The sequence below is a fragment of the Chiloscyllium plagiosum genome, unplaced genomic scaffold (genome assembly GCF_037043375.1).
Source record: "Chiloscyllium plagiosum isolate Xiang-an unplaced genomic scaffold, Cpla_swu_hap1 HiC_scaffold_31, whole genome shotgun sequence".
Taxonomy (NCBI): Eukaryota; Metazoa; Chordata; class Chondrichthyes; order Orectolobiformes; family Hemiscylliidae; genus Chiloscyllium; species Chiloscyllium plagiosum.
In genome coordinates this window covers 54,349,699-54,367,887 of record NW_028270169.1, presented here as the reverse complement: position 1 = coordinate 54,367,887, position 18,189 = coordinate 54,349,699, and the positions used below count along the sequence as shown (strand labels likewise).

Sequence of the window (18,189 nt, the reverse complement as noted above, 5' to 3'; positions counted from 1 at the left end):
GAAACAGACCCTTCGGTCCAACCCATCCATGCCGACCAGATATCTCAATCCAATCTAGTCCCACCTGCCAGCATCCGGCCCATATCCCTCCAAACCCTTTTAAATGTTGCAATCGTACCATCCTCCACCACTTCCACTGGCAGCTCATTCCATACACGTACCATCCTCTGCGTGAAAACGTTGCCCCTTAGGTCTCTTTTATATTTTTCCCCTCTTACCCAAAAACTATGCCCTCTAGTTCTGGACTCCCCGACTCCAGGGAAAAGACTTTGTCTATTTATCCTATCCAAGCCCCTCATAATTTTGTAAACCTCTATATGATTGCACTGTTCATCCACACTAACTGGACACGTGAACTATTCCCTTACTTCCTGTTTATTATAGTAAATAAGTTGTATTTTGGTGTGCAATAGTGAATTGGCTTTACTTTTTCAATTGGTTTGAATACTAATTGGTGTAAGGGACCACATTTCCTGGAGTGTAAACTGCAAAATGGAAGTTGCTACATTACTGTATGTACTAGAAAGTTTTAATACAGCTTGAAGGTCAAGTGAAGTTGTGTGGCAGACAGGTTAGCTATCTAAGTTTGTTACTTTTCAGAGTAGTGAAGTGGATACTTTGAATATGGCAGCGGAACTCTGAATCAAAAAACCCTCTTACTACAGCCTTTTGGATTTGCTTTTAAAGTGCAGTTTCACAGACTTGGGAGGCAGTGCACTCAGATACCTCTGCACTCTGTCTGTCAGCCTCCCCTCTCTTCCGAGTGAAAACCAGGCTAAGAACCCTAGAGATTTGATAGAAAGGATTCCAATACAACACCTAGGTACACCCAAACAGCTGCTGGATCATAGATCAAATCATGACTGCATGGACAATATTGAGACATCGTTGCTAAACTATGAGAAACTCATCCCCTACCCCCATGCGGCCTGAAATTTGATTTACAGAATTGGTTTCTCCTTGACTATATTTTCCCCAAACAACTAATCTGCAGAAACGAGTGCTAATGGCTGGCGTGTTGGCTTCAATAGCTGCCTGGGGTAGTGTTCATTCTTGTCAGGTATCTTGGTGCCACCTGGTCTGCGTGGGCTTTGTGGGGATTGAGTACCTGGGGAGACAGGGTTAAAAATCACACAACACCAGGATATAGTCCAACAAGTTTAATTAGAAGCACTGACTTTCGGAGCACTGCTCCTTCATCAACCACCTGATGAAGGAGTGGCGTTCTGAAAGCTAGTGCTTTCAATTGAACCTGTTGGACTATAACCTGGTGTTGTGTGATTTTTAATTTTGTACACCCCAGTCCAACACCAGCATCTCCAAGTCATGGGGAGACAGGGAATGCCCTCAGGGGTTCAGGAACGGTGATAGTATTGTGAGGTAGAAAACAAGTTAGCAGATCATCTAGATGGTGTATTCCTTCAGGCAGGAAACTGCTACAGTAATGTCAAATTTTACTGTTAGTTCCTGAGCTGAGTGCGGTCAAGTTGAGGTGCCAGTGGCATTATGGGTAGGCTGTGTTTGGCTAAAAACAGACATGGTTTCTGTGAGCAAGTGGTAGGTAGGCAAAGTGGTTTGCTTTTCTCCCACACTTACTAATGGGTCAAATCTGAGGTCATACTCTCAATTTAGGGTCAAATTTCAAACGAAGCCTCAAAGCAACTTGGACTAATCTGAAGCCATTGCTAGGGAGAGGGATAGAATTGGCAGTTAGGCCGCGCTGTTCAAGTTGGTGAATGCAAATTTAAGTCTTCACAGTGATTATTAAGAAGTAATTTCTGCCCATATAGTTATTGGACGTCAGGCAAACCACCTACTGGTTTTGTGACAGTAGACGTAAGGGAGGTGCTAGTGAGTTGTCCAGGAAAAAGATGAATTGAAGTGGAAAAAAGGAGTGTACAGAGTTGCTCCAGGATTCTGTGTTCCCTGGCTCCACCTCAGGTGAAAACCTGGCCCATTACAAAACCTGTCTGCCCTGCCATTGTACTCTTGCAGATGTTGGGGTGGGAGAAGGGAATGGTATGGTGGGAGTACAGTATGACTGGCTCAGGATGAGACTATTGCCTCCATCTGGGGAGGATGCCCTGTCTCTGAGAGCTGCAGGCCAATCTGATTGGTCAGAGGCCCTGTAGTCACAGCAGCACCCGCGATGTGCAGTGGCTACTCTTGGGACTGCAGCTAGTGCCCGAGGAAGAGGGCATCTTGGTGGTTGGACTAAAGCTCTGTCCAGGGGTGTTTGGGTATTGGCCACTGTGGGCAAGGAGGGTGGCAGGCTAGGGTTAGGGGCAGATGGATACAGCAGGAGACCTCGAAAGGAGCTGTAGCCCCTGCTTCCATTTCCCTGTGCCTGAAACCAATCCACCTCATAAACGCTGCCAGGGGATGAGATAGATCTGCGTCCATTTTGTTGCCAACAATAGGTCCAAAAGTGAGAGAGACTTTGAATGCAACATGTTTCCTTCCTATCGGAAAGATGTTGTGAAACTTGAAAGCGTTCAGAAAAGATTTACAAGAATGTTGCCAGGGTTGGAGGGTTTGAGCAATAAGGAGAGGCTGAATAGACTGGGGCTATTTTCCCTGGAGTGTCAGAGGCTGAGGGGGTGACCTTATAGAGGTTTATAAAATCATGAGGGGCATAGATAGGGTAAATAGACAAAGCCTTTTCCCTGGGGTGGGGGAGTCCAGAGCTAGAGGGCATAGGTTTAGGATGAGAGGGGAAAGATATAAAAGAGACCTGAGGGGCAATGTTTTCACGCAGAGGGTGGTACGTGTATAGAATGAGCTGCCTGAGGAAGTGGTGGAGGCTGGTACAATTGCAACATTTAAAAGCCATTTGGATGGGTATGTGAATAGAAAGGGTTTGGAGGGATATGGGCCGGGCTGGTAGGTGGCACTAGATTGGGTTGTGATATCTGGTCGGCTTGGACGAGTTGGACCGAAGGGTCTGTTTTTGTGCTGTACATCTCTATGACTCTATGTTGCTTTCATTCCAGCTCCTTAACATGGCAGACAGGTCAGAGGGTCCGCAATGGGTGAGGCATATAATTCATTTTACCATGTTCCCCCAAATGACAGTGGAGTGTGGGAGGGGGAGGATGAAGGGAAAGCAGGAGGGGTATCATGGAATCTTGACTCTCAGGGTATGGCAAATCCTGGTGATATCGGGGCAGCCATCTTTTATTGGTATGCCTTTCACTCCATCCACGTGACCATGTATGGCCTTTGGCCTGTGACCTGTGAGGCACCTTTCCAATGTTGAAATTATTACAAACTGCATTCATGAGATTTTGATTGGTGAATTTTGTGTGTTTCTTGAAAGATTTTCTAAAGTGCATCAAGAGTGAAGATGAATGTGAGTGGGCCCTGATGAGGTTGAAGTGTGGAGTAATTTCAAGTTGTGTTAAAGCTGAGCACTTGACTGCTGATCAAAGTGAAAGAAAGTGAATGTAATATAAATGGGTATCTGTACTGTGTGCCTTTAAGGAAGCATAAATGGCGTGCATAAATGCCTACGGCCATACTAGTCTGAAAACGCCCGATCTAGTCTGATCTCGGAAGCTCAGGAGACTCAGGCCTGGTTAGTACTTGGATGGGAGACCGCCTGGGAATACCAGGTGCAGTAGGCTTTTGCAGCCACCAGAGGCCGCTCACAGCTTCGCACTCACACTCCCATTCATCAAGCAACGTCCTTTTAACTACTCACTCCGTCTCTCTGTCTCACTTTTGCAATCTGTTGGCAATTTCTTTCTGCATTCTCCTGCTGTACAGGATGAAACTGACAGGGAGAAGGAAGAGAAATTAAGAATAGGTTCGACAAGATGTAGCTGAAAATGTGTTGCTGGAAAAGCGCAGCAGGTCAGGCAGCATCCAAAGAGCAGGAGAATCGACGTTTCGGGCATGAGCCCTTCTTCAGGAATGAGGAAAGTGTGTCCAGCAGGCTAAGATAAAAGGCAGGGAGGAGGTGCTTGGGGGAGAGGTGTTGGAAATGCGATAGATGGAAGGAGGTCAAGGTGAGGGTGATAGGCTGGAGTGGGGTTGGGGGCGGAGAGGACAGGAAGAAGATTGCAGGTTAGGAAGTTGGTGCTGAGTTTGAGGGATTTGACTGAGACAAGGTGGGGGGAGGGGAAATGAGGAAACTGGAGAAATCTGAGTTCATCCCTTGTGGCTGGAGGGTTCCTCGGTGGAAGATGAGGCCCTCTTCCTCCAACCGTCGTGTTGCTATGGTCTGGCGATGGAGGAGTCCAAGGACCTGCATGTCCTTGGTGGAGTGGGTGGGGGAGTTGAAGTGTTGAGCCACGGGGTGGTTGGGTTGGTTGGTCCGGGTGTCCCAGAGGTGTTCTCTGAAACGTTCCACAAGTAGGCGGCCTGTCTCCCCAATATAGAAGAGGCCACACCGGGTACAGCGAATACAGTAAATGATGTGTGTGGAGGTGCAGGTGAATTTGTGGCGGATATGGAAGGATCCCTTGGGGCCTTGGAGGGAAGTAAGGGGGGAGGAAGGGGAAGGTGCCAGGAGTGGAGCTTGGGTTGGTGGGGGGTGTGGACCTGTCGAGGGAGTCACGGAGGGAGTTGTCTTTTCGGAATGCTGATAGGGGAGGGGAGGGAAATATATCCCTAGTGGTGGGGTCCGTTTGGAGGTGGCGGAAATGATGACGGATGATACGATGTATATGGAGGTTGGTGGGGTGGTAGGTGAGGACCAGTGGGGTTCTGTTCTGGTGGCAATTGGAGGGGCGAGGCTCAAGGGCGAAGGAGCGGGAAGTGGAGGAGATGCGGTGGAAAGCATCGTCGATCACGTCAGGGGGGAAATTGCAGTCTTTGAAGAAGCCTGGATGTAGACAAGATGTAGACTTTCTCCAGCTGAGCTGAGTGTGTTTGTGTGCTGCCAGTGGTCTGGAACTCCAGCTCCATGTTTGCTATTGTCTGATAGTCTGCTCCCTCAGAATGGGTATGGTGCCATCAATACAACCTTAACCTTCCTATCACTGACTTCATTTTTGGGTCACCATGTTGTGCCAATTCGCACCGGCCTGTGAAGGTCATTATGTTGAATGACACACCCATGTCTCTCTGATGTTCTCCATCTGCAGTCGTCATTCTAACAGATGTCACCTATCGACCTGACCGAAGTAATCTGCTGTATGGAGTCGGTCAATTCATCAGAATCTTTAGCTCAATTCTCTCCGTTGGTTATCTGTGTTTCCTTGAAGCCATGTATGTGTGTAAAATGCAGTGAAAGCTCTGCTGTCCCTACACTGGAGGTACCTTGTGCTCCTTTGCATGATGTCCTTCATTGTATTGCATTCTGTCCTCATCTTCACAATTGTTATGGCCTTTGGTCGTGAACTATCTCTCATGATTCCTCACATACTGAAGCAATGCATACTCAAATACAAGAGGATCTGGACAGTATCCAGACTTGGGCTGACAAGTGGCAAATAACATTGGCACCACATGAATGCCAGGAAGTGATCATCTCCAATAAGAGACAACCTAACCACCCCATCCCTGACATTCAGTGGTGTTACCAGCAGTAACTGGTAGGTATTCATGTCAGAACGGACCGGGCCTTACACTATGATGTAATCTCTCGTGGGACATCACTGGCTGGACCAGCATGTATGGCCCGTCCCTAGTTGCCCTTAAGAAGGTGGTGGTGAACTGCCTTTTTGAACCGCTGCAGTTCACCTGCTGTAGGTAGTCCCACAATGCCATTCGGGAAAACAAATCCCAGGATTTTGACCCAATGACATTGAGGAAATGGTGATATATTTCCAAGCTTGGAGGGGAGCTTGCAGGCAGTGGTGGTCCCATGTATCTGTAGCCCTTGTCCTTCTCGATGGAAGTTGTCGTGGGTTTGGAAGGCACTGTCTGAGAATCTTTGGTGAATTTCTGCAGATAGTACACACTGCTGCTACTGAGTGTTGGTGGTGCAGGGAGTGGTTGATTGTGGGTGTGGTGCTAATCAAGTGGGGATTGCTTTGTCCTGGATGGTGTCAAGCTTCTTGAGTGTTGTTGGAGCTGTACTCATCCAGGCAAGTGGGGAGTATTCCATCACATACCTGACTTGTGCCTTATAGATGGTGGACAGGCTCTGGGGTGTCATGAGAGAAGCTACTCACTGTGGTATTCCTCGTCTCTGACCTGCTTTCGTCAACACAATATTTATATGGCTAGTCCAGTTCTGTTTCCGGTCAATGGCAACACCCCAGGATGTTGATAGGAGGGAATTACACGTCCTATGTCTTTAATAAAATCATCTTTTAATTCCACAAATTGATAGGATTCTGCGGTCTTAGTTGTCGTGGTCATATAATGATCAGTGGACTCTTTTCCACCCTATATTGAACTTGTATCATTGATATGTTACGTTCACCTGGGTATCAAAGGGTGACTTCAAGGCTTTTGAATTTTCCCCAGTCTTTGTTTTTCTGTTTGTCAGAGAGGTTTATGGTGATTACAGTTTGAGATGGTGTCTTTCCAATAGTGACAGGAGTATAGCAGTGTGTGGCCTCCTCTGGCTGGTTAAGTTGATCAGCTGTTAGTTTATCATTGTGCCGTTCAGCATGGGGAGGCTGTCAGTTTGCTTCACGTAGCCATGGAACTGAGAGGGGAAAAGCTGGGGCCATTCTGTCTCATGCAATATTTCAGCTGTGGGCTGTTTCTTTGTTCCGTTTCAGATTGTTTCAGTTGCCTGTTGCAACTTCCACAACTCGCAACATCCCTGTGTCTCTCTGTCTGTAGCTATGTATTTTTTACAGCTCGTCAATACTCAATGCCAGCTTCACTTCTGACACCATGCTCTGTGATCAGCAGACAGCATTCTGGTCAGAATGGATTGGTGTCATCGTGTCATATAGACCCTTTGGTCCAAATTTTTGTTTTATTTCAAAAAAATACTTTATTCATAAAATACTTTAATGGTCTGTACAGTTGGACATGGCACACATATGTAAACATTCCATTTACATTTACAGGAAAACAGAGTAATCGTTCCTATTTACACGTCTGTACGATTACATTTTTAGCTGAGACGTCAGCAGAGCCCAAATGACTGGGTGGGCCCCCTGTTCTTCTTTAGGCAGGCAGATGTTACACGGTGGTCTTTCCCCACCGCGCCTTGGCAGCAGCTGCCCCAAGCTTCAGCGCATCCCTCAACACGTAGTCCTGGACCTTGGAATGTGCCCGGGGTCAACTCCTTCAGCTGGAAGATCAGCAGGTTTCGGACCGCCCAGAGAGCGTCCTTCACCGAGTTGATGATCCTCCAGGCACAGTTGATGTTCGTCTCGGTGTGCGTCCCGGGGAACAGGCCGTAGAGCACGGAGTCTCGCGTCACGGCGCTGCTCGGGACGAACCTCGACAAACACCACTGCATTCCTCTCCAGACTTCCTCTGCATAGGCACATTCCAGAAGGAGGTGTGTGACAGTCTCGTCCCCCCCGCAGCCGCTTCGAGGGCAGCGTGCGGTGCGGCTGAGAGTCCGGGCGTGCATAAAGGATCTCACAGGCAGAGCCCTTCTCACCACCAGCCAAGCCTTGTCTTGGTGCTTGTTGGAAAATTCTGGCAATGTGGCATTCTGCCAAATGGCTTTGACAGTCTGCTCAGGGAACCGCTCGGTAGGATCCACCCTCTCCTTTTCCCGAAGGGTCTCAAGGACACTACGTGCTGACCACTTCCTGATGGACTTGTGGTCAAAGGTGTTTTTCTTCATAAACTTCTCCACGAAGGACAGGTGATACGGAACGGTCCAACTACTCGGAGCGTTCCGCGGCAGCGAGACCAGGCCCATCCTTCGCAACACCGGGGACAGGTAGAACCTCAGTACGTAGTGACACTTGGTGTTTGCGTACCGGGCATCCACGCGCAGCTTGATGTAGCCACACACAAAGGTGGCCATCAGGGTGAGGGTGGCATTGGGTCAATATTTTCCCCTGTTGCCCAGATCTTTGTACAGCAAGTCCCTTCGGACCCGGTCCATCTTTGACCTCCATATAAACTGGAAGATGGCCCGGGTGACTGCAGCGGCACAGGTTCTGGGAATAGGCCAGACCTGTGCCACGTATAACAGCAATGACAGTGCCTCACACCTGATGACCAGGTTTTTTCTCGCGATGGAGAGCGATCGTAGCTTCCATCTGCCCAGTTTCTGCCTCACTTTGCTGATACGCTCCTTCCAAGACTTGGCGCACGTCCCAGCACCTCCGAACCAAATACCCGGCACCTTCAAGTGGTCGGTCCTGACGGTGAAGGGGATCGAGGATTGGTCGGCCCAGTTCCCGAAGAGCATGGATACACTTTCCTCATTCCTGAAGAAGGGCATGTGCCCGAAACGTCGAATCTTCTGTTCCCTAGATGCTGCCTGACCTGCTGTGCTGTTCCAGCAATAAAGTTTCAGCTTTGATCTCCAGCGTCTGCAGACCTCACTTTCTCCTCTATATGGAGCCAGAACTGTAGGTTCTAAGTGCCTACGGCCATACTAGTCTGAAAACGCCTGATCTCGGAAGCGAAGCAGACTCAGGCCTGGTTAGTACTTGGATGGGAGACCGCCTGGGAATACCAGGTGCAGTAGGCTTTTGCAGCCACCAGAGGCCGCTCACAGCTTCGCACTGTCACACTCCCATTCATCAAGCAACATCCTTTTAACTACTTACTCCGTCTCTCTGTCTCACTTTCTCTTGCCCAATTTCATTGTTCAACTTCTTCCCCCTGAAGAAGGGCTCATGCCCCAAACGTCGATTCTCCTGCTTCTTGGATGCTGCCTGATCTGCTGAGCTTTTCCAGCAACACATTTTCAGCTTCTTCCCCAATACACAGACACATCATTACTGCTTGAGATTGGAGCAAACACACCAGGAACACCAAAGCAGCAAGTTTTTTTATTGAAGAGCACAAACGGTGGTTTTTGTCAAGTGATGCCTCACTTTCGATGATCACACCTCCCTGATCGATGTCGGCGTTCCCCTGTTTTCCAACAATCGTCTAACTAGTGGTGTGGATAGGGCCTGAAAGCTACAACGTTGTGGTGAGGGCTTGTCAGGTGAAGGGAGTTTTACAATATCTGCACTCACCAGTCGAGTTCATACAACGGTGTATCGATATGGTTAAGGCAGGAAGAATGGGTCAGCAAACACAGCAAGTTCAATCCTTGTAATGATGATTATTACACAGCAGCAGCAAATAATAAGATAAGTGCAAAGAGTATTTGCCAGGTTCAAAAATCAAGGCTTATTATCTGAACAGGCGAAGCCTTCACAAAAAGATGGGTGTAATAATGGCACAAATGGTTCGATCTAATTGACATCACCGTGCCTTGGCTACAAGTTGACCAAGGTAGAGAAATAAAATTTCTAGAGTGCAGACTATTAACAGTAGTAAGGTGGAATTTGGAGAGGGGAGTAGCCCCTGACATTTAAGGATGACAGAAGGACATTAGTGAGTAAGGATATTGTTCTTGGAAGTCTTATCTGTGTTGCTGTAGACAGGCGGGTCTTACTGCCCGTCCTTCAGAGGTAAGTGGCATCAAAGAGTGAATAGCCTCCTCCTGTCTGACTTGTGATGTTGTGTGAGCTTGTGGGGAAGGTAAGAGTTGCAGTGTGTGTCTGTCAGGATCTCTGAATTCAGGAGGTCTCACTCCACTTGGACCCACAAGCAGAATGGCAAACCCAGTCAGTGTGCATGCTGGGACACCAGTGCATGCTGGGACACGTGCTGAGTAAGTGTACAGATTGACCTGGGGTATATGGGTGACCTCGAGGGACATAGAGTCATAGAGATGTACAGCATGGAAACAGACCCTTCGGTCCAACCCATCCATGCCGACCAGATATCTCAACCCAATCTAGTCCCACCTGCCAGCACCCGGCCCATATCCCTCCAAACCCTTTTAAATGTTGCAATCGTACCATCCTCCACCACTTCCACTGGCAGCTCATTCCTTACACGTACCATCCTCTGCGTGAAAACGTTGCCCCTTAGGTCTCTTTTATATTTTTCCCCTCTTACCCTAAAACTATGCCCTCTAGTTCTGGACTCCCCGACTCCAGGGAAAAGACTTTGTCTATTTATCCTATCCAAGCCCCTCATAATTTTGTAAACCTCTATATGATTGCACTGTTCATCCACACGAACTGGACAAGTGAACTATTCCCTTACTTCCTGTTTATTATAGTAAATAAGTTGTACTTTGGTGTGCAATAGTGAATTGGCTTTACTTTTTCAATTGGTTTGAATACTAATTGGTGTAAGGGACCACATTTCCTGGAGTGTAAACTGGAAAATGGAAGTTGCTACATTACTGTATGTACTAGAAAGTTTTAATACAACTTGAAGGTCAAGTGAAGTTGTGTGGCAGACAGGTTAGCTATCTAAGTTTGTTACTTTTCAGAGTAGTGAAGTGGATACTTTGAATATGGCAGCGGAACTCTGAATCAAAAAACCCCTCTTACTACAGCCTTTTGGATTTGCTTTTAAAGTGCAGTTTCACAGACTTGGGAGGCAGTGCACTCAGATACCTCTGCACTCTGTCTGTCAGCCTCCCCTCTCTTCCGAGTGAAAACCAGGCTAAGAAACCTAGAGATTTGATAGAAAGGATTCCACTACAACACCTAGGTACACCCAAACAGCTGCTGGATCATAGATCAAATCATGACTGCATGGACAATATTGAGACATCGTTGCTAAACTGTGAGAAACTCATCCCCTACCCCCATGCGGCCTGAAATTTGATTTACAGAATTGGTTTCTCCTTGACTATATTTTCCCCAAACAACTAATCTGCAGAAACGAGTGCTAATGGCTGGCGTGTTGGCTTCAATAGCTGCCTGGGGTAGTGTTCATTCTTGTCAGGTATCTTGGTGCCACCTGGTCTGTGTGGGCTTTGTGGGGATTGAGTACCTGGGGAGACAGGGTTAAAAATCACACAACACCAGGTTATAGTCCAACAAGTTTAATTAGAAGCGCTAGCTTTCGGAGCACTGCTCCTTCATCAACCACCTGATGAAGGAGTGGCGCTCCGAAAGCTAGTGCTTCCAATTAAACCTGTTGGACTATAACCTGGTGTTGTGTGATTTTTAACTTTGTACACCCCAGTCCAACACCAGCATCTCCAAGTCATGGGGAGACAGGGAATGCCCTCAGGGCTTCAGGAACGGTGATAGTATTGTGAGGTAGAAAACAAGTTAGCAGATCATCTAGATGGTGTATTTCTTCAGTCAGGAAACTGCTACGGTAATGTCTCATTTTACTGTTAGTTCCTGAGCTGAGTGTGGTCAAGTTGAGGTGCCAGTGGCATTATGGGTAGGCTGTGTTTGGCTAAAAACAGACATGGTTTCTGTGAGCAAATGGTGGGTAGGCAAAGTGGTTTGCTTTTCTCCCACACTTACTAATGGGTCAAATCTGAGGTCATACTCTCAATTTAGGGTCAAATTTCAAACAAAGCCTCAAAGCAACTTGGCCTAATCTGAAGCCATTGCTAGGGAGAAAATAGAATTGGCAGTTAGGCCGCGCTGTTGAAGATGGTGAATGCAAATTTAAGTCTTCACAGTGATTATTAAGAAGTAATTTCTGCCCATATAGTTATTGGACGTCAGACAAACCACCTACTGGTTTTGTGACAGTAGACGTAAGGGAGGTGCTAGTAAGCTGTCCAGGAAAAAGACGAATTGAAGTGGAAAAAAGGAGTGTACAGAGTTGCTCCAGGATTCTGTGTTCCCTGGCTCCACCTCAGGTGAAAACCTGGCCCATGACAAAACCTGTCTGCCCTGCCATTGTACTCTTCCAGATGTTGGGGTGGGAGAAGGGAATGGGATGGTGGGAGTACAGTATGACTGGCTCTGGATGAGACTTTTGCCTCCATCTGGGGAGGATGCCCCGTCTCTGAGAGATGCAGGCCAATCTGATTGGTCAGAGGCCCTGTAGTCACAGCAGCGCCGGCGATGTGCAGTGGCTACTCTTGGGACTGCAGCTAGTGCCCGAGGAAGAGGGCATCTTGGTGGTTGGACTAAAGCTCTGTCCAGGGGTGTTTGGGTATCGGCGACTGTGGGCAAGGAGGGTGGCAGGCTAGGGTTAGGGGCAGATGAATACAGCAGGGGACCTAGAAAGGAGCTGTAGCCCCTGCTCCCTTTTCCCTGTGCCTGAAACCAATCCACCTCGTAGATGCTGCCAGGCTTGACCTGCTGTGTGCCAGTAGTGGTAGGGCAGGGGATGAGATAGATCTGCGGCCATTTTTTTGCCAACAATCGGTCCAAAAGTGAGAGAGACTTTGAATGCAACATGTTTCCTTCCTATCGGAAAGCTGTTGTGAAACTTGAAATGGTTCAGAAAAGATTTACAAGAATATTGCCAGGGTTGGAGGGTTTGAGCTATAGGGAGGGACTGAATAGACTGGGGCTATTTTCCCTGGTGTGTCAGAGGCTGAGGGGGTGACCTTATAGAGGTTTGTAAAATCATGAGGGGCATAGATAGGGTAAATAGACAAAGTCTTTTCCCTGGGGTGGGGGAGTCCAGAGCTCGAGGGCATAGGTTTAGGATGAGAGGGGAAAGATATAAAAGAGACCTGAGGGGCAATGTTTTCACGCAGAGGGTGGTACGTGTATAGAATGAGCTGCCTGAGGAAGTGGTGGAGGCTGGTACAATTGCAACATTTAAAAGGCATTTGGATGGGTATGTGAATAGGAAGGGTTTGGAGGGATATGGGCCGGGTGCTGGCAAGTAGGACTAGATTGGGTTGGGATATCTGGTCGGCTTGGACGAGTTGGACCGAAGGGTCTGTTTTTGTGCTGTACATCTCTATGACTCTATGTTGCTTTCATCCCAGCTCCTTAACATGGCAGACAGGTCAGAGGGTCCGCAATGGGTGAGGCATATACTTCATTTTACCATGTTCCCCCAAACGACAGTGGAGTGTGGGAGGGGGAGGATGGAGGGAAAGCAGGAGGGGTATCATGGTATCTTGACTCTCAGGGTATGGCAAATCCTGGTGATATCGGGGCAGCCATCTTTTATTGATATGCCTTTCACTCCATCCAGGTGACCATGTATGGCCTTTGGCCTGTGACCTGTGAGGTACCTTTCCAATATTGAAATTATTACAAACTGCATTCATGAGATTTTGATTGGTGAATTTTGTGTGTTTCTTGAAAGATTTTCTAAAGTGCATCAAGAGTGAAGATGAATGTGAGTGGGCCCTGATGAGGTTGAAGTGTGGAGTAATTTCAAGTTGTGTTAAAGCTGAGCACTTGACTGCTGATCAAAGTGAAAGAAAGTGAGCGTAATATAAATGGATATCTGTACTGTGTGCCTTTAAGGAAGCATAAATGGCAGGCGTAAATGCCTACGGCCATACTAGTCTGAAAACGCCCGATCTCGTCTGATCTCGGAAGCTAAGCAGACTCAGGCCTGGTTAGTACTTGGATGGGAGACCGCCTGGGAATACCAGGTGCAGTAGGCTTTTGCAGCCACCAGAGGCCGCTCACAGCTTCGCACTCACACTCCCATTCATCAAGCACCGGCCTTTTAACGACTCACTCCGTCTCTCTGTCTCACCTTTGCAATCTGTTGGCAATTTCTTTCTGCATTCTCCTGCTGTACAGGATGAAACTGACAGGGAGAAGGAAGAGAAATTAAGAATAGGTTCGACAAGATGTAGCTGAAAATGTGTTGCTGGAAAAGCGCAGCAGGTCAGGCAGCATCCAAAGAGCAGGAGAATCGACGTTTCGAGCATGAGCCCTTCTTCAGGAATGAGGAAAGTGTGTCCAGCAGGCTAAGATAAAAGGCAGGGAGGAGGTGCTTGGGGGGGGGGGTGTTGGAAATGGGATAGTGGAAGGGGGTGATAGGCCGGAGTGGGGGTGGGGGCGGAGAGGTCGGTTAGAAGATTGCTGGTTAGGAAGTTGGTGCTGAGTTTGATGGATTTGACTGAGACAAGGTGGGGGGAGGGGAAATCAGGAAACTGGAGAAATCTGAGTTCATCCCTTGTGGCTGGAGGGTCCCTAGGCAGACGATGAGGCGCTCTTCCTCCAACCGTCGTGTTGTTGTGGTCTGGCGATGGAGGAGTCCAAGGACCTGCATGTCCTTGGTGGAGTGAGAGGGGGAGTTGAAGTGTTGAGCCACGGGGTGGTTGGGTTGGTTGGTCCGGGTATCCCAGAGGTGTTCTCTGAAACGTTCCGCAAGTAGGCGGCCTGTCTCCCCAATATAGAGGAGGCCACATCGGATGCAGCGAATACAGTAAATGATGTGTGTGGAGGTGCAGGTGAATTTGTGGTGGATATGGAAGGATCCCTTGGGGCCTTGGAGGGAAGTAAAGGGGGAGGTGTGGGCGCAAGTTTTGCATTTCTTGCGGTTGCAGGGGAAGGTGCCGGGAGTGGAGATTGGGTTGGTGAGGGGTGTGGACCTGACGAGGGAGTCACGGAGGGAGTGGTCTTTTCGGAACGCTGATAGAGGAGGGGAGGGAAATATATCCCTAGTGGTGGGGTCCGTTTGGAGGTGGCGGAAATGATGACGGATGATACGATGTATATGGAGGTTGGTTGGGTGGTCGGTGAGGACCAGTGGGGTTCTGTCCTGGTGGCGATTGGAGGGCCGAGGCTCAAGGGCGGAGGAGAGGGAAGTGGAGGAGATGCGGGGGAGAGCATCGTCGATCACGTCAGGGGGGAAATTGCGGTCTTTGAAGAAGCCTGGATGTAGACAAGATGGAGACTTTCTCCAGCTGAGCTGAGTGTGTTTGTGTGCTGCCAGTGGTCTGGAACTCCAGCTCCATGTTTGCTATTGTCTGATAGTCTGCTCTCTCAGAATGGGTATGGTGCCATCAATACAGCCTTAACCTTCCTCTCACGGACTTCATTTTTGGGTCACCATGTTGTGCCAATTCGCACCGGTCTGTGAAGGTCATTATGTTGAATGACACACCCATGTCTCTCTGATATTCTCCACCTGCAGTCGACATTCTAACAGATGTCACCTATCGACCTGACCGAAGTAATCTGCTGTATGGAGTAGGTTAATTCATCAGAATCTTTCGCTCAATTCTCTCCGTTGGTTATCTGTGTTTCCTTGAAGCCATGTATGTGTGTAAAATGCAGTGAAAGCTCTGCTGTCCCTACACTGGAGGTACCTTGTGCTCCTTTGCATGATGTCCTTCATTGTATTGCATTCGGTCCTCGTCTTCACAATTGTTATGGCCTTTGGTCGTGAACTATCTCTCATGATTCCTCACATACTGAAGCAATGCATACTCAAATACAAGAGGATCTGGACAGTATCCAGACTTGGGCTGACAAGTGGCAAATAACATTGGCACCACATGAATGCCAGGAAGTGATCATCTCCAATAAGAGACAACCTAACCACCCCATCCCTGACATTCAGTGGTGTTACCAGCAGTAACTGGTCGGTATTCATGTCAGAACGGACCGGGCCTTACACTATGATGTAATCTCTCGTGGGACATCACTGGCTGGACCAGCATGTATGGCCCGTCCCTAGTTGCCCTTAAGAAGGTGGTGGTGAACTGCCTTTTTGAACCGCTGCAGTTCACCTGCTGTAGGTAGTCCCACAATGCCAATAGGGAAAACAAATCCCAGGATTTTGACCCAATGACATTGAGGAAATGGTGATATATTTCCAAGCTTGGAGGGGAGCTTGCAGGCAGTGGTGGTCCCATGTATCTGTAGCCCTTGTCCTTCTCGATGGAAGTGGTCGTGGGTTTGGAAGGCACTGTCTGAGAATCTTTGGTGAATTTCTGCAGATAGTACACACTGCTGCTCCTGAGTGTTGGTGGTGCAGGGAGTGGTTGATTGTGGATGTGGTGCTAATCAAGTGGGGATTGCTTTGTCCTGGATGGTCTCAAGCTTCTTGAGTGTTGTTGGAGCTGTACTCATCCAGGCAAGTGGGGAGTATTCCATCACACACCTGACTTGTGCCTTCTAGATGGTGGCCAGGCTGTGGGGTGTCATGAGAGAAGCTATTCACTGTCGTATTCCTCGTCTCTGACCTGCTTTCGTCAACACAATATTTATATGGCTAGTCCAGTTCTGTTTCCGGTCAATGGCAACACCCCAGGATGTTGATAGGAGGGAATTACGCGTCCTACGTCTTTAATAAAATCATCTTTTAACTCCACAAATTCATAGGATTCTGCGGTCTTAGTTGTCGTGGTCATATAATGATCAGTACACTCTTTTCCACCCTATATTGAACTTGTATCATTGATATGTTACATTCACCTGGGTATGAAAGGGTGACTTCAAGGCTTTTGAATTTTCCTCAGTCTTTGTTTTCTGTTTGTCAGAGAAGTTTATTGTGATTACAGTTTGAAATGATGTCTTTCCAACAGCGACATGAGTATAGCAGTGTGTGGCCTCCTCTGGCTGGTTAAGTTGATCAGTTGTTAGTTTATCATTGTGCCGTTCAGCATGGGGAGGCTGTCAGTTTGCTTCACGTGGCCATGGAACTGAGAGGGGAAAAGCTGGTGCCATTCTGTCTCATGCAATATTTCAGCTGTGGGCTGTTTCTTTGTTCCGTTTCAGTTTGTTTCAGTTGCCTGCTGCAACTTCCACAACTCGCAACATCCCTGTGTCTCTCTGTCAGTAGCAATGTATTTTTTACAGCTCGTCAATACTCAATGCCAGCTTCACTTCTGACACCATGCTCTGTGATCAGCAGACAGCATTCTGGTCAGAATGGATTGGTGTCATCGTGTCATATAGACCCTTTGGTCCAAAGTTTTTTTTATTTCAAAAATATACTTTATTCATAAAATACTTTAATGGTCTGTACAGTTGGACATGGCACACATATGTAAACATTCCATTTACATTTACAGGAAAACAGAGTAATCGTTCCTATTTACACGTCTGTATGATTACATTTTTAGCTGAGGCGTCAGCGGAGCCCAAATGACTGGGTGGGCCCCCTGTTCTTCTTTAGGCAGGCAGATGTTACACGGTGGTCTTTCCCCACTGCGCCTTGGCGGCAGCTGCCCCAAGCTTCAGCGCGTCCCTCAACACGTAGTCCTGGACCTTGGAATGTGCAAGTCTGCAACACTCAGTCGGGGTCAACTCCTTCAGCTGGAAGATCAGCAGGTTTCGGACCGCCCAGAGAGCGTCCTTCACCGAGTTGATGATCCTCCAGGCACAGTTGATGTTCGTCTCGGTGTGCGTCCCGGGGAACAGGCCGTAGAGCACGGAGTCTCGCGTCACGGCGCTGCTCGGGACGAACCTCGACAGACACCACTGCATTCCTCTCCAGACTTCCTCTGCGTAGGGACATTCCAGAAGGAGGTGTGTGACAGTCTCGTTCCCCCCGCAGCCACTTCGAGGGCAGCGTGCGGTGCGGCTGAGAGTCCGGGCGTGCATAAAGGATCTCACAGGCAGAGCCCTTCTCACCACCAGCCAAGCCATGTCTTGGTGCTTGTTGGAAAGTTCTGGCGATGAGGCTTTCTGCCAAATGGCTTTGACAGTCTGCTCAGGGAACCGCTCGATAGGATCCGCCCTCTCCTTTTCCCGAAGGGTCTCAAGGACACTACGTGCTGACCACTTCCTGATGGACTTGTGGTCAAAGATGTTTTTCTTCATAAACTTCTCCACGAAGGACAGGTGATACGGAACGGTCCAACTACTCGGAGCGTTCCGCGGCAGCGAGGCCAGGCCCATCCTTCGCAACACCGGTGACAGGTAGAACCTCAGTACGTAGTGACACTTGTTGTTTGCGTACCGGGGATCCACACACAGCTTGATGCAGCCACACACAAAGGTGGCCATCAGGGTGAGGGTGGCATTGGGTGTATTTTTCCTCCCGTTGCCCAGATCTTTGTACAGCAAGTCCCTTCGGACCCGGTCCATCTTTGACCTCCATATAAACTGGAAGATGGCCCGGGTGACTGCAGCGGCACAGGTTCTGGGAATAGGCCAGACCTGTGCCACGTATAACAGCAATGACAGTGCCTCACACCTGATGACCAGGTTTTTTCCCGCGATGGAGAGCGACCGTAGCTTCCATCTGCCCAGTTTCTGCCTCACTTTGCTGATACGCTCCTCCCAAGACTTGGCGCACGTCCCAGCCCCTCCGAACCAAATACCCAGCACCTTCAGGTGGTCGGTCCTGACGGTGAAGGGGATCGAGGATTGGTCGGCCCAGTTCCCGAAGAGCATGGATACACTTTCCTCATTCCTGAAGAAGGGCTTATGCCCGAAACGT

The 18,189-nt window shown here is 48.6% G+C and overlaps 1 protein-coding gene, 1 non-coding gene and 2 pseudogenes across 2 annotated transcripts in view; all 4 read left to right on the top strand.

The window, feature by feature from the left end:
* LOC122564163 (protein spinster homolog 3-like) overlaps nucleotides 1–18,189 on the top strand; it is a 255,278-nt gene that overhangs the window by 126,127 nt on the left and 110,962 nt on the right. The gene's annotated exons all lie outside the window — the stretch shown is intronic.
* LOC148141931 (5S ribosomal RNA) lies at nucleotides 3,508–3,626 on the top strand (annotated as a pseudogene).
* On the top strand, nucleotides 8,464–8,572 carry LOC148141930 (5S ribosomal RNA; annotated as a pseudogene).
* LOC148141929 (5S ribosomal RNA) lies at nucleotides 13,329–13,447 on the top strand. The gene has a single exon (XR_015752407.1). It is a non-coding gene; the product is annotated as a 5S ribosomal RNA (ribosomal RNA).